The 24,599-nt window shown below is 36.8% G+C and overlaps 1 long non-coding RNA gene across 3 annotated transcripts in view; it reads right to left on the bottom strand.

Moving 5' to 3' along the window:
* Positions 1-240: 240 nt before the first annotated feature.
* The window catches only part of LOC119620501 (uncharacterized), a 38,579-nt gene continuing 14,220 nt past the window's right edge, over positions 241-24,599 (bottom strand). For 2 of the 3 annotated variants that reach the window (XR_012089283.1, XR_005236993.2), the window contains 2 exons: positions 11,084-11,150; positions 241-3,264 (listed from right to left, as the gene is read on the bottom strand). This is a non-coding gene — a long non-coding RNA (uncharacterized lncRNA). Of the gene's footprint in view, positions 3,265-9,739; positions 9,850-11,083; positions 11,151-24,599 lie in introns of all 3 variants that reach the window. The other variant, XR_012089284.1, reaches the window with a different exon arrangement.

Genomic DNA, 24,599 nt, shown 5'->3' on the forward strand with positions numbered 1-24,599 from the left:
GGGAATTTTAACAGAAAATTGGAAATTGCAATTTTCAAACATCTTTTGCATTCTCACTCAAAATGAAAATGATAATCGATTTATATACATTCTATTCTCATCAGCCTGATAATCTGGCTTTAATCAATTTCAAGTATACTTCATTCATTATTTATTTATTTGCTATTTATTTTTATTAAAAATAAAAGAACAATATTTTAAGAAACTCTACCCCAAAATATTATGAATTTATTTAATCTCTAGTACTCTGTATTGTTCCTCCATGAGTTTTTTTTTTTAATAAATACCATTGAAAACAGCATTTAAATAATGGGAGGAGGGGAAGGAAGTTCAGGATGTTCCCAATTATTTATTAATATCAAAATTGTCTTTAATAATATAACTCTTTATAACTCTAAAATTCCAGTTGTAAAGGCAAAACACATCTTGGGACAATTAAAATTGTTCTTACATCATCGTAACAAAATAAGAATATTGAATTTGTGCTAAACATAGTAGATATACACATAGAGTTCGGGAAATCACAAGCCATAATCACCAGCTACTGGAGGATAAATAAGAAAAATGTTTCTTGTCTAATCGAAGTTGAATGAAAATTAAACCACTTAATATATAAATCGCTATTGGTTCAAAATATTTTATTAAGAAAACAAAGTTCATCATTGCTTATCTGTATTTTCAACTGGATTTTGTATTACAGCGGACTACTTTGTGATGTGCTTTGCCACATTTAGGTTACAATAATAATGTTCAAGTGAAGATAAGAAAACCTCTCTCTCTCTCTTTCTCTCCTTCCCTCACTTCCTCCTTTCCTCATTTATTCCCTTCCTGTCTCCCCTTTCATTTATTTTTAGTCCTTTAAAATAACAATTGCCTGTGGGGGTTTTTTTTTCTTGCTTTAATTTGCATGACTATGTCAATTATTTTTTCATATCAAGAAATATTCATGATTTTATCGTATTCCTGACTGTCTACACTGATCCACAGCAGATGCATTTTTGTTTGGCTAATTTGTAACTATTTTGAGTCCTGAGGTGTAAAGATTACTCTTGCCATCTGTTTTCAATGTAACCTTTTCATATGTCTTTAATGATTCAGTGACTTGGTAGGGAGGGAAGATAATCATGGACTTATTCTGTCATCTGGAAGGTAATTAAAATAACTAACTAAATCATTCATTTTAGCATATATCTTTCCTACCAGTGTACCAGTTCATTGAAAAAAAGTAGAGATCTTTCTCATTTTTGTATCTCCAGAATATAGCATCATTCCTGGGATATACTGGATGCACAGTGAATACTTTTCGATTGAATGAAAAAGTATTTCATAATAAAGAGAATCATTATGGGGCAAATTGAATGTTAAGGTGCTAAGAGAATCAAAGTGAGTGAGTATATATATAAATGATCCACACTGAGAGCAACTATCAACATGAAATGATTAGAATTTGAGACAGTGAAGGATGTATTGGGCATAAGGGCTGGTGTGATGAGCATAAAAATGTATAAGAAATGGGAATTAAAACAAACAAAAACCACTGTATATATGGCACAGCCAGGCTTCAAACAGCTGCAAGACCTTTCTAATACATCATTTCATTCTTTCTATTTTTTAAAAAATAAAACAGGGAAATATTTCAACTATTCATGATGGAATTAAAGGGAAAAAGAGGTTAGAGATTTATATTCTCTTCGAAGTTTGTCAAGTAAAATTGAATTTATATTTTTTTCAGATGTCATTACATTTCTTTTTTTTTTTTTTTTTTTTTTTTTTTTTTTTTGAGACGGAGTCTCGCTCTGTCGCCCAGGCTGGAGTGCAGTGGCCGGATCTCAGCTCACTGCAAGCTCCGCCTCCCGGGTTCATGCCATTCTCCTGCCTCAGCCTCCCGAGTAGCTGGGACTACAGGCGTCCACCATCACTCCTGGCTAATTTTTTTGTATTTTTTAGTAGAGACGGGGTTTCACCGTGTTAGCCAGGATGGTCTCGATCTCCTGACCTCGTGATCCGCCCGACTCGGCCTCCCAAAGTGCTGGGATTACAGGCTTGAGCCACCGCGCCCGGCCACATTACATTTGTTAGTGCAATACTTTGTCAAATCGTAAATTCACAGCTCAATCTTTTTGGCAAGTTTGGAAAAAATACATCTAAAAACTATCCAAGAAAATATTTTGAAAGCTTATTAAAAACCAACAATGCAATCACAACAAATCCCTTTTAGAATCTAACTCGCCGCCATTGCTTTGTATAGACCATTCTTACTATACCTGACTGTCAGGTAGGTAGCATAGCGTAGAAGCTGGAGCTCTGAAGCAGCTCAGCCACAGCAAATGCAAACAGGTCGTGCATCTGTTAGGAGGGCCAGGTTTTCAGCAACAGACACCTCAGATCTATAATGTCTAGAAGTAAGCATGCATGGTGAAAATGACAAGTTGCTACAAAGTAATATAAGTTTAACTATGGACAAGATTCTTGGGCGCATATTGGTTTGTTTAATTATATCCTGACTATAGTTTTAGAGGAAGGTATTATTACATAGGCAATTTTACAACTAAGTAAACTGAGTGTCAAAGAAGTCTGCTGATTCATTCAGTCCACAGAGTCAACTGGGGATGCAGTCGCTTGGTTTCCTAATGACAAACTCATTTTCCAACAAAAGGATGACTTCATGTACAGAGCACCTGAAATATGCTTGTGTTTGTTATACATTACCTCATTCAATCAACCACATTATAAAGTGGATAAAAATAGCCCATGATTTTCCCAAGGGAATTGAAGCTCAGTGACATTGTATGACTAACTGTAAAATGGATCTTTATGAGTTCCCCAGAACAGCATCAATAGGAGATACATAGATAGATAAGAGAGGAGTTATTAGGGAAACTCACACAATGATGGAGGCTGAGAAATCCCACGCTAGGCTGACTGGAAGCTGGAGAAACGGAAGCCAGTGGCGTGGCTCAATCCAGGACCAAAGGCATGAGGACCGGGAGAACAGATGGTGCACATCTCAACCTCAATCTGGAGGCCTACGAACTTGAGGTGCTGCTGATACAAATTCCCAAGTCCAAAGAGGCCAGAGAGCCTGGAGTTCTGATGCCCAAGGGCACGAGAAGATGGGTGTCCCCACTCCAGAAGAAAGAGAGAATTCGTCTCTCCTCTACCTTTTGTCCACTCCAGGATTAACGGAAAACATCCACATGGGATGAGGGACGGTCTTCCTTACTCAGTCTACTGATGCAGAGGCCAGTCTCTTCTGGACAACTCCTGAAAGACACCCAGAACCAATGCTTTACCAGCTACCTGGGTACTCCATAATCTAGTCAAGTTGACACCTAAAATTAACCAGCACAGGATGCAAAATCATTTAAATGGGCAAATAAATTTATAATACACGTGTGTCCTCATCTCTATGAAAATGATTTTTCTTGTTAGCACTGCATTATTTATTGGGCTTCTCTTTATAAGTATTGTGTTGCAGTGTTTTTTAATTTTATTTTATATTTTATTTTATTTTATTTTATTTTTTATTTTATTTTTTTTTTTAAATAAAAAAGCTCTGCCAACACTCTTCTAGGACTGGAAAGTCCTTTCCACAGTTTGACTTCCCTCTCTGGCTATGAGTGAGAGCTCATCAATGAAAAGAACTCACACAGGATGTGGAAGGAGAATTGGGGTGGAAGTCGTCTTTCTCAGAAAGCCTTGGTAACAAGATGCAGCAGCTTCCTAGACATGTCTGCAAACTTCTGTCTTTTTTTGTTTGTTTGCTTTTTGTTTTTCATTTGTTTGTTTGTTTTTTTGTTTTTTTTAAGACAGAGTCTCACTCTGTCACCCAGGCTGGAGTGCAGTGGTACAATCTTGGCTCATTGCAGCCTCTGCCTCCCAGGTTCAAGCAATTCTCCTGCCTCAGCCTCCCGAGTAGCTGGGATTACAGGTGCCCACAAACACACCCAGCTAATTTTTTTTTTTTTTTTTTGTATTTTTAGTAGAGACAGGGTTTCACCGTGTTGGCCAAGCTGGTCTCTCACTCCTGACCTCAGGTGATCCTCCTGCCTTGGCCTCCCAAAGTACTGAGATTACAGGCATGAGCCACCACCTTGCCCCAAACTTCTGGTTTTTAATTGCAGTGACTAGAAGTGGAGGCTCCAGCCTCTCACAGAGCTCTGGCTTTGTCCTAGTCCCAATACTTACTGACCATTTATCTTATCCTTCAGCTGCCGCCTTCCAGAACTTTGGTGACCCCTCTCCTCCCATGTCTGCAGAAGCCCTAATTTCTACATTAAATTTCTTATTCTTATAATGCTGAGAAAATTCTGTTTTCCTCACTAAACCAAGACTAACAAAGGTAGTAGATTTGTCCTGTGGTGTAATCCAAATACATAATACATATATTATATATATTATAAATGGTAATATATATTACCATTTATATATTTTATATATTTTAATAACAATTACCATATAACAAATGTTATATATATTTATATAACAATTACCATATAAAAATGTTATATATATTTATATAACAATTGCCATTATAAAACATATATATATGTTTTAATGCATACTTATTACATAGCATAAGTAAACTTAATTCCACCCAGTTGATTGTGGATAAAACACAGTAAAAGGCATCAGAGAAATAATTAACATGTACAAAGAAGCCTGTAGAAATAATAAGGTGAATGCTCTAACCAAATTACTTTTACTGGTCAAGTAGTGCTTTTGGGAAACATAATTACATGCATTGGTTTTGATATGAGGTGGATTATACAATCATATGCAAAAGGATTTTTACATTATAAAAATAGAAATAGTAACAATATTTTTTATCAATATATAGGAATGAGTGTAAGGATTTAAATACATTGATGATATTGGCTATATTAATTATTAACTATATTTTGAAAAATCTGTACTCTAAAGTATATACTTTACTGTTTATTAATATGGCTACTATTTATTGAGTGTATAAAAAGTTTGAGACCACTGAATTTATAAGACGTTATATTTTTTGCAATAGGCATTTTGGTGCAAAAAACATAAAAATAACACATTCAGGTAAATACATATTTAAAAAGCCTGGGTTTTTTAAAATAATAAATTGCGAAGATAAAATTTTGTCAGGTATTAAGTGACAGCATATAAAATATATATGTGACAAAAATATAGCTTCTGTGTGCAGACTATACAACCTAAACACATAAAATAATAGTAATGCCACCAACGCAGTTATAAAGATGAATGCAAAGGAAGTCCTTTGAAAACAAAACTGCTATTAAATGCTTTATTCAATTACCATTATAAAATTCAGTCCCATTTATTAGTATTCACTAAATAAAGATTAACAGCTTTCTCTGTATTATGGATATTACTTATTCTTAGTCTATCAATGTCTCTGGCAAATAAAAGAATATTTATGCCTTATACTGCTGAGAATATATTATTGAACGGAATTAATTATCAGTGTATGCACAAATATATTATTGGGCTCATGATAATCTGATAAAAACAGTTACATACAACTCTGTGAATGAAATAGTTGTAAATAATGCTTCTCTACACGTGAGTAAATAATGATGTGTGAAATTAAAACACAATGCATTGAATTTAATGATTTTAATAATAGGATGAAAAATAGTTCTATAATATGGTAAATGTTTAGTGAACCTTTCCTGAAAAATGTCATAAAGAGTGTATCTGGATCCCATTCCCAATTAAAAACTTCACTTACAGTGACAAGAAAGCCACTTCTTTCTGCCTCTACAACTGGAAATGCTGAATCTGTTGCAATGCTCACAATGACTGATGATGAATATCACCAACTCTTCAGGGGAAATCCACCCGACGGTATTTCCTTTCACATATGTATGAGATGATAAGGCTAAGTTTTAATGTAGAAAACTAAATAATAAAACAATTGCCTCTGGAAAAAAACGTTATTGTATTTTTGGGAGTGTTCTGTCTGGGTTAATTTTACAGTTTCTATAAGATCCAGTTTTCCTGCTGATCCTTGTTGCTTAACTTTAATTTTGGCAAAAACTTTATCTGTCACCGATCCTCAGTTAACTCTTATTCGAATGAACAGTACCTGCATTACTAGTTCGGGTGACCCTTGAACAACATGAGTCTGAACCATACGGGCCACTCATAAGCCAAATGTTTTCAACCAAATGCGGATTGAAATGTAGTGTTTGCGGGATTGGAAACCATCGTATATGGAGGGCCAACTTCTCATGTAAGTGAATTCAGCTGGAATGACTGAATATGAATGAATTTTGTTATATGTGGAGGTCCTAGAACCAATCTCCCGCTTAACCCAAGAAATGACTGTGTATCTATTGGGTGATGCTTACTGCTCTGGCTCTTCAATCCACCTCCCCACTACTTCAATGTAGGTATGACCACTACGTCATCAAAGTAGGATGACCACTACTTCAATGTACCAACATATAGTATAAAAATACTTATCCCTCTAGAGTGCAAACTCCATGTAAGGAAGGCACCATGTATTGTGTGTCTTAATAACCACTCTTTGTATAGTGTCTAAAACAGGTCCAGGTACATAGCAGACTAGTAATATATATTTGATGAATGAATGATATAGATATGTATGATATAGAATGTATTATAATTTATATTTAGTTTTTTGTATCAAGGAGTAAATAGGCATTTCGAATATTCTAAAATGACATCAATGATTATTAACTTTAGCCTTGTGGTTTCAATCACCAAGACTGATAACTTGGCAACGCAAAGATTGGACCCATGAACTCAATGGCTTGTGCAAACAAGCATTGATCCTCACTGTCCTTACATATCAGAGGCTGCAGATCCACGCCTGTGGCTCTCCCTCCACATTCCTCATCTGAATCTAGTCTGAAAGAGGAGCCTTTATTAAAGACATGCCATTCTCATCTGAGAAGGAAAGAGAGTTGGAGGAAATGGTAGTGATGTGTCTGAAACTTCGGCTGGCTTTTGGCTTATATCACATTTGCTCATCTTCCATTGGCCACACGGGTAACATGGCCAAACCCAGAATCAGTGGGGAGGGGTAGGAAATCATCTCATAAAGGAGAAAGGAGCAAATAGTTGAGATGATAATATAAATCGACCTCACCTCTTTATAAAATTGATCCTGTGAAGCAGGTATGTTTTATAAAAATATATCCATTTTAAGTATGGATTTCAAGGACCAGAATTAGTTATTTAAAGTGATTACAAAAATTATAAAAATAAGAAAGGTCTTTGCCATTGAACACACTAAATTTGAGATTTTGCAACGAAAATAGTTGTGACTTCTGTAACTTTCATGATATTCTGGCCTTTCTGAATCTTAACATTAGTACGGGAAAAAATTGAACTAAAATACCTACCTTATAGGACTTTTGTGCAAATTATACAATGATAGAATGTGAAAATAGTTCCAAGCACAGTTTCAGGCTTGCAGTGGAGCACAGACTCTTTCTCTCTCTCATTTTCTCTAAAATATCTCTTTCGGAATAAACATTTTGTTTTATTGCTTTGTTCAGTGACCTTTGACTTTCTCATATCGTTTTTCTCTTAGCAATTTTAAGAAGGAAAAAAACTTAGCTAACTTATCACCAACTGGATTTGATACCTAATGCTGGAGATTTGTCATCTACCTGTAGGTTTTGAGGCTTCAGGTTACTTTCTGTAACTTCCCTCAGGTAGTGTAACCTCCCAACCTAAAGCATTAGATATAATTTAAAGAGTGGTTTTGTTTTTCCCATTTTAACTCTAGAGATCTACCAGGTCACTGTCATTCCTTGAGTCTTTTCCTGTGTCCTTCTTCATAACAAAAGGGTTGAAAGACTTGCATGAGAGCATAGTTACCAGCAGCAAGAAATCTCAACTTCTCAATTCCATTCTTAAAGAAGAACCTCTCTTTTCTCCCACCCATGGTCTTGCAAAACATCTCAAACTAAAGTGACTGTTTGCACTATGTTAGATTTCTCCTGAAATAAATCTAAACTTAAAACAAAACATAAACTATAAAATTCACAAATATATGTCATATTGCACATATAAATTTAACCTAGTTTCATGACAATTTGGCACTTTGTTGCACTGCTTCTTAGGCTTTTAGTAAAAAATTAAAATTGTTTATTGGTTTGACATTTGACTTATAGTGGCAGAAAATAAATATAATCATGGTAAACATTTAAAGTGTTTTGGTGTATACAGTTATATGCATACATATTATATATATAATGAAGTTTTATAATATATCACTTTGATTGTGCTCATGTAAAAGCATTTTCTCTATTTTTTTTTTTTTTTTTTTGAGATGGAGTTTCGCTCTTGTTGCCCAGGCTGGAGTGTAGTGGTACAATCTCGGCTCACCGCAACCTCTGCCTCCCAGGTTCAAGCAATTCTCCCATGTCAGCCTCCTGAATAGCTAGAATTACAGGCATGTGCCACTACACCCAGCTAATTTTGTATTTTTAGTAGAGATAGGGTTTCTCCATGTTGGTCAGGCTGGTCTCGAACTCCCAACCTCAGGTGATCTGCCCGCCTTGGCCTCCCAAAGTGCTGGGATTACAGGTGTCAGCCACCATGTCCAACAGCATTCTCGTTTTTATATTTCAAAAATATTTACGGGGTATCCAGTTTATCCTTCAATCATAGCTTCCTACATTAAATAGTTACGAGTGGTTGAGACACCTATGTTGGGATAAAGGAATGTAAATATTAACTTTCATGATCTCATAGGAGCATATTAAATAGATAATTACAGTAGATTCAAGCTGTACTGAAAGATAAATATACTTGTATTTATACCGCATTCTGTAAGTACAAAATGAATATTGCAAAAGCAGAGAATTCTCCCTAAGAAAATCAAGAAGATATTTTCATACATGCCTGCTATTGGACTAATTTACATGCAGTGTCTTTTTCTAATGTCATTAACACAACTATCTTCTCTATTTAGAAATGGAAAATATGGGCTCAGGTGAGAAGCTGCGTGCACATGATCCCACAGCCTGGAGGTGTCAGAGGCAGAATTCAAGCGCAGTTTACCTGGGTACAAAGCCTGTCCTATTTCCATGACTCTTAAACTGAGAGCCAAAGAAAAAAAATTTAAGATTTTTCCAGGCAAGAAAGCTTACTGAGGGTCTTCCAAGTGGGAAGATGGCTGCTGCTTGTAAAAAGGAATAGGGAATTCTAGATGCTCTGCCTAGGAGGTGACACAGGACAGTGAGTAGAGACCAGGCTATTTCACTTCAATCATGATGGTCTTGCTTAACCGATCCTCTTGTAAATTGATATATTCACTAAACATTCACTGCTTCAGTTCAGACTTTGCCACGCACATGGTAGAGAGACAATTGTGAACAAAAGAAGAATTCTTCTCTGACTTTGAGAAGGTTATGGTCCAGAGACTAGTGGAAGAGAAGTCCTCCACTACTCACACAAACCAATGCAAGAGTGTAGGGAGAACACACGTTCGGATTCTATGTGTTTGGGTATCTTTGGATTTTGGCTTGAATGTTTTTAAGACATTGAAAACGAGATGTAGATAGGTGGATGGATACAAAGGGTCTCTGGAGCCAGAGGAAAGTTGAGCTGGAAAAAGAAATTTGTAATTCATAAGTCACCGCTGAATGCAAAGATTTGGATGTCCCCCCTTTTTAGAGGCCACAGAACAGAGGAGAAGGCCAAAGTGTAGGACTCAGTTTTGAGGAACCATATTTACCAAACAGGTCACTTCTCTCACCTGGCCTCTCAGCTGGGATGCTTAGCTTATGAGGTGATGGGGAGGGGGCCTCCTTAGGGTTTAGCCTCCGGTCCAGTTTGGCATCCCATGGAGGCAGGTGCAGGAGTAAGCTAGGAGGAGTAAGTAAGTGAGAAGAATGTGAGGTGAATGGAGGGGAATGTGTGGAACAGGCTCTTAGAACTAGAGCTCAAATTTAATAATGGTATGACTTTTTTCCCCCAGAGCCAAAATGATAAACGAGAAATCAATGAAAAATCAAAAGCCTCAAAAAAACAAAAAAAACCTCACAAATATATAAATCAATTTCCTCCCTCTCCAAACATTATAAAGCTGTATAAGCATCTCAACAATACATGGGACATTCAAGTTAAAATTCAAGTGGAACACTATATTGATAGGCTATGATTAAACACCTCATATTGATTCATGGTAATAATCCTATGTATAAATAAAACATTTCTTTAAAAAAGCAAGAGAATGATATGCCCAAAAGCATGATAGTAGTTACCTTTGGGAGTAAGAGGGCTGTTACTGGAGTCTCAGTAATAGAAATGGTATATTTCTTAATTTGAGTGAGTAGATACCTATTTATTTTCTTGCAGTTTTACAACTCAAGTATATTATGAATTTGTATTTTAACATTCTACTACAAATTTTTTTTCAATAAAAAACCACTTCCTCCAAAAAAGAATAACAATTTATTAGCAGTTTATGAATTAGAGGAATCATAGAGCCATCTCATTTAAGACAAAGGAATTAAAATGTCCTTGCTTAAAAACTCATTTAAAAAATCAATGATTTAAACAAAAATTGTTTTAAATTGTTTAAAGCATGGCTTCATAGACAGGAAATAAAACTTCTTATTTTGGAAATGAAGAAACTCATACGTGGTAAAATACCATATGTGAGCTCAAACTCAGGTGTGTACTCCGTCCAAAAATAGGCCCTAATTGGTGATTTTAATATTTTAATTGGAGGAAAATATGTTGTCTTGAATCTGTAAAATGTGAAAAACTGGAACTGAGGCCCCAATATAAAGCTAGGACTATGAATGTACTGATAGGCACCATTATTAGGTTATTAGGATGTTAGGTTTGAAATATTTCATCTGCCAGCACACATAAAAATGCAGCAAGTTAGATGGGTTCATCATTTGCCTGTTAGGGCTCTTTTCAAAAAAAAGTCTGCTTTGAAAAATCTAAATCCAAGAATTATGCCATGCACAGGTATGAGATGAAAGTGTATGATTACTATATAGTGTGAAATCTTAGTAGATGTTAATGAAAAACGTTTGTCCCAAATGTGTGAAACCCCTAGTTTACAAGGGAGAAGAAAATACATTACCTCTCAGGAGAACACTTTCATAACTCAAGGTAAATGGGATGTGCTACTGCAAGTCAAGGAAAAATACCTAGAAAAGAAAGCACAAACAACTGTAAAATCAATGAAACGTTCATTTCCTAAGGACTGGCGAAGAGACACAATTAATAAAAAGGTAAAGGACTTAAGAAAAGAACAATTTGGAAGGAAATAAAAAATAAATGTATAAAGAATCAACAGAAATCACAATAAGGCCAAGTAACTTTAAATAATAATAATACATTTAAAAAATATATGTGTTTTGGTTGTGTTAAATATTTTCTGCAGAATACATGCATTAACTGAATAATAGATCTGAAGAAATTTACTAGAATTTGGCTTAGGCAGAAAAGAGGTGGGATGAAAAGGAGAAAGAAATGAGAAAATATTAAAAAGGAGTAAAAAGACATGAAGGACACAGGAAACTGCCCGACATACTTCTATTAAGAGGTAAAGACAGAAAAAATAAATGATGCAGAAACAAAAATATTAGATGATCTAATTGTGGAGAAATTTCTAGAAAATTCATAATGAATAGATTGAAGCAACAGAAAGTTCTGTGCAGGATAAGTAAAAATAAATACATATCTAGATATGTTTCAGATTTTCAAAAACAAAAATTTTAAAAGGAGCTAGAGAGAAAAACAAACAAAGCAAACAGAAAAACAAATTATTTCCAAAAGATAAGCAAGTAAATTGCCAGTAGCAAAGTTTTTATACCCAAAGCCCCTGGAGCCAGGTTCCCTTATCAGTCAGTTATGAGCTGTGTCCCCTTCTAATTTCCATTGAATGAGGGGTAAGCAGTCTCTGTATATTCTTCACTGTGTGATGAGTATTAAATAATAAGGCAGGGCCCAGTGGCTCATGCCTGACTCAGATAGGGCTGTTATCCTCACAGTGGTGGCTGAATACAAATTAATATCACCAGCAAAGGGAAAAGGCACGCGGGACTGGGAAAGTTGTCAGAATCAAAATGCCTGACAAATAGAGCCAGGGAAGGCCATAAAGGGAGAGTTCACATATACCAATGACGGATGATAAGAACTGTCAGAAAAGAGCCTTGTTCGTGATATTGCCAGAGTTGGTTTTCTCGTTCCTTCTCACTTGAGTAGGGGCTATCAGAGAGAAGGTCTAAGGCTGTAGGCTGTTGTTCAGATTCTGTTGTCCCACGGGGTGTTTCTTTGATGTAGTACTCTCCCCCTTTTCCTGTGGATGTGGTTTCCTGAGAGCTGAGCTGTAGTGATTGTTATTTCTTTTACGGGTCTAGCCACCCAGGAAGTCTACCAGGCTCTTGGCTGGTACAGGGGGTTGTCCACATAGAGTCCTGTGATGTGAACCATCTATGAGTCTCAGATGTGGATACCAGCACCTGTTTCTATGGAGATGGCAGGGGTATGAAATGGACTCTGTGAGTGTTCTTGGCTTTGGTGGTTTAATATTCTATTTTTGTGTTGGTTTTCCTCCTGCCAGGAGGTGGTGCTTTCCGGAGACATCAGCTGTGGTCGTATGGAGAAGAGCTGGTGGTGGGTGGGGCCCTAGACTTACCAAGAGTATATGCCCTTTGCCTTCAGCTACCAGGGTGGGTAGGGAAGAACCATCAGATTGGGCAGGGCTAGGCGTGTCTGAGCTCAGACTCTCCTTGGGCAGGTCTTTCTGCAGCTGCTGTAGGGGATGGAGGTGAGGTTCCCAGGTCAATGGGGCTGTGAACCTAGGAGGATTATGGCGACCTCTGCTGAGTCATGCAGGTGGTCAGGGAAGTAGGGAAAAGCCGGCAGTCACAGGCCTTTTTGTCCCACACAATCTGAAGAGCTGTTCTCACTCGCATCGTGACCCTACCGATAGCACCAAGTCTGTTTCCAGGCAGTGGGCAAGCATAGCTGAGAACTTGCCCCAGGCTACCCACCTCTCGGCTGCAGGAGAAAGGGGCTTTAGTTTTTCTGCCACCTGTGCAGTCTGCAAGCCAGATTCGTGCCCTCCCCCCAAGTTCTGGACAGGAGGCTTCTTGACCAGTTCAAGTTGTTACAAAGTTCAGCTAGAGACTTCCTTCTCCAGGTGGCGTTTTTCCCACACCTCTGGCTGCCCTCCTGAAAAATCCCTGCGATGTCAGGCAGGAATGGCCTGCTTGGGGACCCAGCAAGCTCCCAGGGCCTTTCCCGCTGCTTCCTCTACCCCTGTATTTCTCTCGGCTCTTTAAATTAACTCAGCTCCAGTTAAGGTTGGAATCTTCTCTCACAAACTAGAACTTCAGTTTGCCAGTGAGGGTGTGTGTTCGGGGCAGAGGATCTCCCTTTCCCACTTCTGCAGTTTGGGCATTCGCAGTATCTAGGATGTCTCCTGGGTCCCGCAGGAGCAGTCTGTTTCCTTCAGAAGGTCTGTGGGTCCTCTCGGGATTCCCAATTTATTCCTGAAGTTGTTCTGGAGCTAAAATTCAGTATGCGAGCCTCTGCACTCTGCTCTGTCCATCTGAGTCAGAGCTGCAATCTAGTCCTGCCTCTCATCTGCCATGAAAACAGTTCTAAAATTCTTATGTAACCAAAAAAGAGCCTGCACAACCAAAACAAGATTAAGCAAAAAGAACAAATCTGGAGGCATCACATCACCTGATTTTGAACTATACTATAAAGCCATAGTCACCAAAACAGCATGGTACTGGTATAAAAATAGGCACACAGACCAATGGAACAGAATAGAGAACGCAGAAATAAAACTAAATACTTAGAGCCAACTGATCTTCGACAAAGCAAACAAAAACATAACATGGAGAAAGGACACCCTTTTCAACAAATGGTGCTGGGATAATTGGCTAGCCACAAGTAGGAGACTAAACTGAGTCCTCATCTCTCATCTTACACAAAAATCAACTCAAGATGAATTAAGAACTTAAATCCAAGACCTGAAACTATAAAATTATAGAAGACAACGTTGGAAAAACCCTTCTAGACGTTGGCTTAGGCAAGAATTCCATGATCAAGAACCCAAAAGGAAATGCAATAAAAATAAAGATAAATAATTGGGGCTTGATTAAGCTAAATAAATTTTGTATGGCAAAAGGAAAAAATCACAGAGTAAACAAACAACCCACAGAGTGGGAGGAAATCTTCACACTCTATAAATCTGACAAGGGACTAATATAAGTTAAACTGTTTACCAAACTCAGAAAGCAGAAGTCTGAACCAGTTAAATATCAGTCCTACCCTTTTCTTTGAAATCCAGAAATAGCCTCATTTTCTCTTACTTTTGTTTAATTCATTTTAAAATTACATATATACTATCTTTGCTAACCCCTACCTCTTCTCCACCATCTCTTGTTCTGCAGCCTTCAAAAGTTTCCCAATGCTTCTTGTAGCTTCAGTCAGTTTGGACTACAGTTGCCAACTGTCAACAAAATAAATTCCTCTTTATTCTAGGTATCTTTGACATTTTACAGGCCCTACCTTTCTGTATCACTGTGTATGTAATTTCCATCTGTCCATTACTGACATTGTGACATCTGTGTTTTCTAATCTGACATTGTAGATTAAGTAAATAATTATACATTAGGAGAATAAACTTCTTCCACCCCAGTCTTATATCACAATTTTACTAAGTATTCCAGTCATGATTTCCTGTATTTTTCCTTAAAAGTGACTCTTTATTAATAATTAACAGGCATTATGTATGAGTAGGCTTTCTTTAAAGTCAATTAATCCAACTGAACTGCATTACTGTGAGGGAGAGAGTGGTCAGGTCTATTTATTTTTCTGTCATAAGTATTCCAAGAATGAGATGGATGTGATGAGGTTTTTATCTCTTTTGGGACCTGGACATTGAAGCAATAGCTGTCAGCAAGAATAGCAGAGTGAATTTAAATTAAACATACTTCTCTAAATTACTAAATTGCTAACTAATGTCAATACTAGTAATAATAATATTCCTTTATTTAAAGGTGATTAGGATATACTAGGTAATAATAAAAATATGTGATTTTCTAAAATCACAAGAGACATGATATAGCAAATAAGCAAAACTTTAATGTGAAAGTCAACCCATTTAAGTCATATTCTTCTAATAAATAATATATTTTTTCAATTATCTGGGTTATTAACATGATTTTAGTTTTCTGTGGGAATTTATTCTTGGAACAAATGGAACAGTGATAGATTCAAAGCATACTTTGAATTTATTTCAGAAAGAAAGGCAGTGATTATGCTTTTAATTAATTTACCTTCTAAACATAGTGCACTTTATTGATCATTTATTATCATGTATTTTCAATAATTTTGTATTTCTACTCCATCACTGCTACCCACTGTTCGCCTCTCCAATACTATGCTCCAGGCACCCTCTTGCTACCTCATCAGGGTTACCACATTTATTGTTGCAAATATTTTCTATGTAAAATTACGTTTATAAGGCATTTTTATACAGTGTACTTTTTGTCCCTTATCAGAAAGTAGTATTTATTGTTTATATACATGTATAGGTATTTGGGGTGATTTAATTGCCAAAATTGAAAACTGTCAGTGAGTGACTCTAATTAATTACCATCAAGGTCTTACTGAGTGAGAATCAAGTCCAGGCATAAGCCAACATTTCCACATTACTTTTGATTTTAGGCTCTTGCCGAGATGTCACTGCCTTCTCAGTCTTCTTTGGGAATGACTGGAAGTGAAGGTGAACATAATTTTGCTTTCTAATGAAAAGAAAATATAACAAATCATCTACATAGCACAATGTGGGTTTGTTTTTGTTTTTGTTTTTGTTTTTCTGAGATGGAGTCTTGCTCTATCGCCAGGCTGGAGTGTAGTGGCGCGATCTCAGCTCACCACAGCCTCTGCTTCCTAGGCTCAGGCAGTTCCCCTGACTCAGCCTCCCAGGTAGCTGGAATTACAGGCATGCACCACACTTGGCTAATTTTTTTTATATTTTAGTAGAGACGGGGTTTCACTATGTTGGCCGAGATGGTCTCGATCTCCTGACCTCGTGATCCGCCTGCCTTGGCCTCCCAAAGTGCTGGGATTACAGGCGTGTGCCACTGCACCTGGCCAATGTGGACATTTTTAAAAGACTATTGAAGAATGTATAATGAAGCTCTTACCGAATGGAGGAGAGTGTGTGCTAACTAAGGTAATCTGAGTCATCTATTCCAAACTGCTGGTTTTATAAATAAAAAATTGAAAGCCAGAAAAGTTAAACTACTTCCCCAAAGTTTTTAAATAGATCACAGAATACAATTTCATTCTTCTAATTGTTAGACTGGTGCTGCATGCATAATTCCCCAAATAGTCTAAAAAGTCAGCTGTATTAGGAAAAACAATATAGATCACAGTGGATCTGCAAAGTCGACTTCAGTTTCAAGATGATATTCTTTAAGGCTATCAAAATCTAAAAGGGGAAAATATTGCCTCTTTATTGAAAAGAAAATACTAGGTCTCTTTAGTCACCATGTTATGGAATATAATGATTTTTTGAAGCATGCCGGAGGTGGACAGCCTTGGAGAGCCCAGAGGAAAGGGACAGCCATGTTAGCGTTCTAATGTGATGGTTGACACGAATCCCTAGGTGTTGCCATTGTCACAGCAGATGAAACACATCCTCTGGCTTGTGGAGATTCTAATTAATGTGGTGGCTGTATGCAAGCCTTCTTCTGGTTATGCCTAACTGGCAGCCTCAGATCCACTTGGGATTTCCTTAATGAGTCTAATACAGAAAACTACCGTTTATATTAACTCTGTGGTAGGACTAGCATGAGCATTTAGGGGGTTGTTAAAGTTTCGGAGAGTTATCTGCACCTTTGGGCTCTTCAAAATTAAGAATTGTTTTTTAAAAGAGAAATGATACCCCAGGTTTCGTTTACAGTCTCCCAGCCTTTAGACTGGTACTAGCATTTCACCATTTTAAGGATAGAATCTCAATGTTGTTCAGAGTGTCAGTGTGTCTCCTTAGGTGTTCACCTGCCCAGCCTGGCACAGACACATGAACGAGTTCCAGTCAACGACGTGTGAGGAAAAGTCAGCGGAGTGGGGATCCTGGGAATGCCATTGTTTTTGACCTAAAAGAATAGGACTCGCTGGCTCATAATTCTTGCCTTATATTCCTACTTGGACTATAGACATGGGGCCTAAAGTGGGAGTCATTATTTTGATTTCATAAAAGCAAAGTCCACTGATAAGGATGGCAGAGCAGAGAATCGGACAGAGCCTGAGACGGGACAGCCTCCTGCATCTGTGGACCCCTCTTGGCCATCCAGCATAACTGACTCAGAGTTACACTGAGTTATACTGAGTTATACTGGGTTAGCTATGCTGGATGGCCCAGAGGGGTACACGGCTTCGCAGCTCCTCATTGACATTCCAAGATCTAAGTGTATGTAAGGCCTTCCCTGGAATATTTTCGTCTGTTTTGTCAACAAAGCCTTGTTTTATCGGCCGCCTTTCCTTACCTGTGATACCATTTGCCATTGATGTGAAATTACAGTTTAAAAGTTCGAGGCTCTTGCTTTCCCCTCAGTATGCCCACAGTCTACCCTCTACAATGCATTTTTCAGTGAGGGAGATTAAGGAACGACAGAAGATCACAGGAACGGCTTCATGTTATTGCAGCCAACACATATTCAGGATCACACAACAGAGACGTTTAATTTTGTTTGACTTGGGCCCCATGAGATGGTGATTTTCCCATCAATTTTCCAGGCAACAAATAGGGTCCAACCCTCCCCGGATCTTCTCTCTTCCCCTCATTCTCACTCCTATTCTGACATAACTGCTGTTTGCAAGCTGCAAAGCAAACGCTTCTCTGTCTCCTGAGGAACAGTTTGACTATTTCTTTTTTGTAAAAACGACAACAACAAAAATGCCATTGTAACAATATGAAGTCTGGCTTTCTACCTCAACTATGTATTAAGGTCTTTTTTGCTTATTTTGTTTATTTTTAAAATTTTATTATTGTTTTGCTAAGAAGAATATCAGTTACTAAGACATAAATGTTAATTTTAAGTAAAGGAACAATTTATACATATTAATATGTATTTATTTGTAGGAAGCATCTGGCTACATGGGCCTTAGTAATCATATTTGTACTTCAAAGGGCTGCTGCATTCTTTATATATAATGGCTTATAAAATATCAATGCAATCTCAGAAGACTTTGAAGAGTCAGTGAAGCGTTGCACAGGGGGAAAATCAGACAGCCAGAGACCGCCATTCGCCTATTGTGCAATCACTTTAGAGCGCTGAATCTCATGATTTTGCATCTCCTGAACAGAAATAACACTGTGGCTTTGAAGATTCATGAGACTATGCGTTACCGGAGACCACCTGAGATCACAAATACCGGAAATTATAAATTTATTGTTGATGATGATTTTCTATTGCAAAAGGTGACATGTGTTAGTTTATAAATTTGCAGCCTTTATATTTTCTTTTCTTTTCTTTTCTTTTTTTCTGAGATGGAGTCTCACTCTGTTGCCCAGACTGGAGTGCAGTGGCACGATCTCGCAACACTGCAACCTCCGCCTCCCGGGTTCAAGTGATTCCCCTGCCTCAGCCTCCCTAGTAGCTGGGATTACAGGCATGTGCCACTCGCCCAGCTAGTTTTTGTATTTTTAGTAGAGACACTGTTTTGCCATGTTGGCCAGGCTGGTCTCAAACTCCTGACCTCAGGTGATCCACCTGCCTTGGCCTCCCAGAATGCTGGGATTACAGGCGTGAGTCACCACACCTGGCCCTATTGAGTATTAATTCAGGAAATAAGCTTGTTATCCCAGATAGTGGTACATTATGCCATTAACATTACGCCATTAACTAGCGTGTTACTGCATTATCATGACAGCTACAACATAATACAATGGCAACAATTACTCTTTAACAAATATCCCAAAAGGTGTTTTTATATGGCAAACTCCTATCACCAGCACCCATCTGTACTTCATGATGACTCACTTTAAGGTACTCCTTTCTTTCTGCAAGAGAAATCAGCTGTGAGAGATAACAAATGCAAAGAGGTTGTTAGTGAGTATAGAATACAGCTGATATCATTAATCTAAATTAGCACTCACCAGTGGTTAGTGAGTATAGAATACAGCTGATATCATTAATCTACATTAGCACTCGCCAGTCCGCAGAGACGCCAAGCAGAATAAAACCGGGAAGGTTTCTTAGTTACATTTTAGAGTATATACAATCTTATGGTATGAATACCTGCTAACTGATCCCTCTCGAAGGGTTGAACTTTTGTAGTTTAGTATTAGTGTCAACGTTCTATTTGTTTTCCTAAGTAGAGAAATGGATTTGATTTATTTTGTTTAGTTTCAGAAAGAACAGGCAACTAAAGTAACAGATAAAATTTGATAAACTTTCCTCAAGCTTGTTAATTTGTGCAAGAAAGAAAACTTGAATTTCATCTTCAAATTTTTACGTATTTATTGGATAAGGTAAGTTAACTTTTTCCCTTTTTTAAATTATATATTTAAAGCATTCTTAATATAAAATATATTTAGAATATAAAATTATATTAAGAACACTTAATATAAATATATATTTATATTTTCTTTTCTTTTCTCAATTTGTGCAAGAAAGAAAACTTGAATTTCACCGTGAAATATATTTATTGGATAAGGTAAGTTAACTTTTTCCCTTTTTCAAAGTTATTTTGGCATGAGTTTTGAAGTTTATTTATATTTGAGGGGTGCATATTGTTTTAGGAAACAATTTTGGATTTAAAGTGTTCTTAATATAAACAACATATATCATATCAATATTCTCCTTATCATTCAGAATGTGTCTTTCTCATTCCAATAACAATTGCTGAAATGAAATATAGCCAAAAATAGCTCAAAATAGGAAAGCCATTTACTATTTTATAACTTATTTCTTAAAAGGTATAGTTTATGGTGAAATACTATGTGAAAACATATTTCAACATTGTAAAGATTATTATCAACCTTTTATTGAAGAAGGAATTCCTTATGAAAACTTTCCTAAAAATACTTGTATAGTATATAAAATCTATGTTGTATGAAACCATCAATTTAAAAAATACACTGAAAGATTTTATTGATCTCTTTAAAGAATTAGGTATAAGACATTTAATCATAGATCTTAAAAACAGCCGTGTTTTAAAGAGGGTTGAAATTGAAAATAATGTGTTTTTTACTTAAATGTACAATGTAGTGAAATTATTTAATTGTTTTCTAAATAGATACTATTTATGTGGTGCTTATTATATGCAGGAGATTCTGATCAACAAGTTACAGGCAAAATTTAACACCCACAACAACCCTGTGAAATATTTTTTGCCCATTTTAAAGATAAGCGTTCTGAGGGTAGAATGATTGCCGACGTTTGCCAAGGGTTATTCAGCTGTGATTAGACCCATATCTGTTAAAAAGCTCATATTTTAACAACATTGATGCTCCCTGAAATAGCCTGATAGTTTTTTTTAATAAGAAACTTTTTTTCTGTGCTTGTGACTAATACAATTCTTGATGCTTTTCAAAATGTTTTCTGAAATTTATAGGCTAAGAACATGACATTTTAAAGTACTTCTTGATTAAAATAATGAAATCCTAACAGACACAGGCCAACGAAAAGAGTCAAACTCTGTAAAATACTTGAAGAGATTTATTCTGACCCAAATATAAGTGACCATGGCCCGTGACACAGCCCTCAGGAGGTCCTGAAAACATATGCCCAAGGTGGTTGAGGTGCAGCTTGGTTTTATACATATTAGGGAGGCATGAGATATCAATCAAATACATTTAGGAAATATATTGGTTTGGTCCAGAAAGGTAGGACAACTCAAAGTGGGGACTTCCAGGCTACAGGTAAATTCAAACATTTTCTGTTTGACAGTTGGTTGAGTTTGTCTAGAGACCTGGGATCTGCAGAAAGGAAATGTCTGGGTTAAGATAAGAGGTTGTGGAGACAGACCAAATAGTTTGTAAAATGTTTCTTACTAGACTTAAAGTCTGTGTTGATGTAAATGCTGGAGGGGTACATGACCGACCCCCACTTCCCATCACGGCCTGAACCAGTCTTTCAGGTTATTTAAGAAAGCCCTGGCTGAAGAGGGGTTCCATTCAGATGGTTCTGTGGGCCTTAGAATTTAATTTTTGGTTTACATGAGGTTCTGGCTTTTCTGCCCTAAATCCATGCATATCCATCTGGTTGAACAGAAAATCCCATGATGCAGAGTCTGTGGATTGTAACTCTTCTCTTCTGACTTATAAGCCATTAGTGCCTTTGTGCATATGGGACATGTGGTTTTTATGTCTATTCCAATTGGTGGTTTGGGATTTTTCAGTCTAATAATTTATCACAAACTTAGTCAGCGTAAAATTTAAGCTAGGCTTGAAAACAACTTCCTTAGGAGCCTTTCACTTGAATACTGACTCAAGATCTCTGCCTGGAGATGGAAATTGTAATACTTAGATATACCACAGTAGGATGTTGTAAATGATCAATTACAAAGAGACTGGCGGGGCGCAGTGGCTCACACCTGTAATCCCAGTACTTTGGGTGGCTGAGGCGGGTGGATCACTTGAGGTCATGAGTTCAAGACCAGCCTGATCAACATGGTGAAACACCATCTCTACTAAAAATACAAAAAAAAAAAAAAAATTAACCAAGCTTTGTGGCACATTCCTGTAATCCCAGCTATATGGGAGGCTGAAGCAGGAGTACTGCTTGAACCCAGGAGGTGGAGGTTGCAGTGAGCTGGGATTGTGCCTTTGCACTCCAGCCTGGGCAACAAGACTGAAACTCTATCTCAAAAAAAAAAAAAAACACAAAAAAAGAAAAAAAAACATTTAGGCCATTGCACCTAGAGATAATATCTAGGGATCATTTTAACCTCTGCTTTTCATTGCCAGAGGGATGGAGGCAATGAGCTAATGGGCCTCTTTCATTCTAAGCACATGAGATTTATAGAGTTTGAACATCAGCACTAGAAGGTAACTGTTCATAGCAATCAAGAAGAATGAAACATGTTATAAAACTGTAAAAGGATGGTTGGTTTAAAACAGGCCATTGACTATTGAATATCATTTATTTCTATTATGGCATCATGAACATAGCCCCTACACGATCTTTACCAGATTATTGTCACTCCATGTCTCACGTACTCCTCTTCCATCTTCAGCCAGGATGGGCTCCTTATGTTACTCAAACAGCAAAACAATTTATTTTTAATTTAATTTAATTTAATTTTTTCACCTGCCCTGCCCCTTCCCACATTACCCTTATAATTGACTCCTGTCTTCAGGGCCCCTCTCAGTTGTCACCCTAACAGAGAAGAATTCCATCATCTCTCTACCTAAGTGAGCAGCATTCCATCCTCTTCTGCCCCCCGCCATCACTTTTTAGCCCTTTTAATTTCATAGGCATTGAGATCCCTTAGCACACTATATTTGGTTGTTTTCTATCCATCTTAACAATCTATACAGGTAAGCTCTGTGAGACCAGGGAATGTTTTGCTCATTGCTGTATTCTCAACATCAAAATGGTGCTTACCCTATTATAGGTATTTGCTAAATACATGTTGAATAAATAGATAAATAAGTGAAATATATTTCCTCATGACACATCCTTCAGTCTCTATTTCTCAAGTTGCCTATCATTTTGTTATTACACAGAAGAGGTCTTTTGTTTATAGAAAATATACTATAATGTTTGAGGTGATGAGCAACATGTTGAAAACTTTTTCTGAAGTGGTTTGGGGGAAAGACGTTCTTTATGCTGTACTTGCCATTTTTCTATAAGTTAGATTGTTTCAAAAAAAAAACTTCTAAAAATTTGAAAATGTTTCTACATGCTAGAGAAAGTCATTATAGGATATAAGTTATATATCAATGTAGTTAGGTTCTTATCTTTGAAAAGTCAATTTGACTGCTCTGTGGAGAATATATTTGTGGGGTGGGAGAGTGGAAGGATTGTACCACTCCTGGAACCCACTGGAAATAATTGCAATTACGGTCCACTCTGGGATGATGAATTATAAAATGGCAGCCCATCCTCCAAGTTGGCACTGATCTGGGTCACGTTCTCAAAGTAAATGACCATACATAGGGAGTCTCTGGGAAGCAGAGACCAGATAGAAAGCTATAGCAGCTGTCTACAAAATAGGTCATGAAAGACTTAAAAGACGTTGACTTCCAGATATGTTTTGGAGATAGAACGGACAGAATGAGTTGAAAAATTTCATGTGGAGAGTGAGGAAAAGAGAGAATTCAAGAATGACTCACAAGATTTTAACTTTTAACTTGAGCAATAGTTTAGTGACATCACTTATATGGAGAAGGTGCTGAGAATTTGGGGTGCAAAAATCCAGAATTCTCATTTCATTATGAATAGGCAATTTGTTAAATTAAAAATTCCGCAGTCAGTAAGCATGGATTTAATATTCAACCTCATTAGTATTCCAAATATAAGTAAAACATTAAGACAATGTTTATTAATAGCTATCAGATAAAACCTGTTTCTTTCAATTTTGATGTCTTCTATTGATGTTTTGTATACAGAAACAGCTTCTTTTTAGACTAATGATAAACACATAAATTGGGAAAGTCTTTTGGGAGAGAAAATATAGATATAATATGCATCAATAATTTATACTTATTGAAAAAGCAGTTCTACTTTTGTAAAGCTGCCTAAATGAAACTACTAAAGGTGTGAATATTTAGCTGCAGAGATGTTTATCTAATATATATATGAATACTGAATATCCAATAAATTATTCGAAACATTGAAATAATGGAAAATTAATCTGCAATTAGCAGGTGGAGCTACTCCTTTGTCCTGGAGTTTCCAGAGTGTTAACGTAAAATCTGGCTCTGAGATCACTATCCCTCACCATATGCCTTCCCCTAACCGAGGATGAGATACTGAAAGGGAACCACCAAGTGTATTAGTTGCTTTTTTCTTTTTTTAAGATAGTTATTACCCAATGAAGGATTGCAGTGAACGTTAAAGTTGCCTAATAATCTGGGCGGGGAGGGTGAAGAGGGAGATTCCTTCTCTCTACTTCTCCAAGTCAAGTAAACCACACATAGACATGAAAATTTCTGCAAAAACAAACAACAACAAACCCGAAACAAATGTAGATAGATGGAATAAGTTCTAGTATTTGAAAGTACAGCAGGGAAATTATAGTTCAAATAATTTAGTGTAGATTTCAGAATATCTAGAAGAGAAGAATTATGATGCACTAACACAAAGAAAAGATAAATATTTTAGTTGATGATATCCCAATTAACCTGATGTGATCATTACACTTTGTATAGAAGTATCAAAATATCACATGTACTCACAAAATATGTCCAACTAGGATCTATCAATTAAAAATACAAAAACACAGATTAAACATTCTGCCTCCAGTAAGATGTTTACTGAGCTGCAGGAAACCATTCTTTTCAAGTGACCCACACACTAGAGCTTGCTGTGCAAAGTTGGTCAATATGGATCAAGCAGATCCTACAGAGTTGGTCAATATGGATCGAGCAGATCCTACAGAAGGTATTATCTTGA

Source organism: Chlorocebus sabaeus, chromosome 18, assembly GCF_047675955.1.
Source record: "Chlorocebus sabaeus isolate Y175 chromosome 18, mChlSab1.0.hap1, whole genome shotgun sequence".
NCBI lineage: Eukaryota > Metazoa > Chordata > Mammalia > Primates > Cercopithecidae > Chlorocebus > Chlorocebus sabaeus.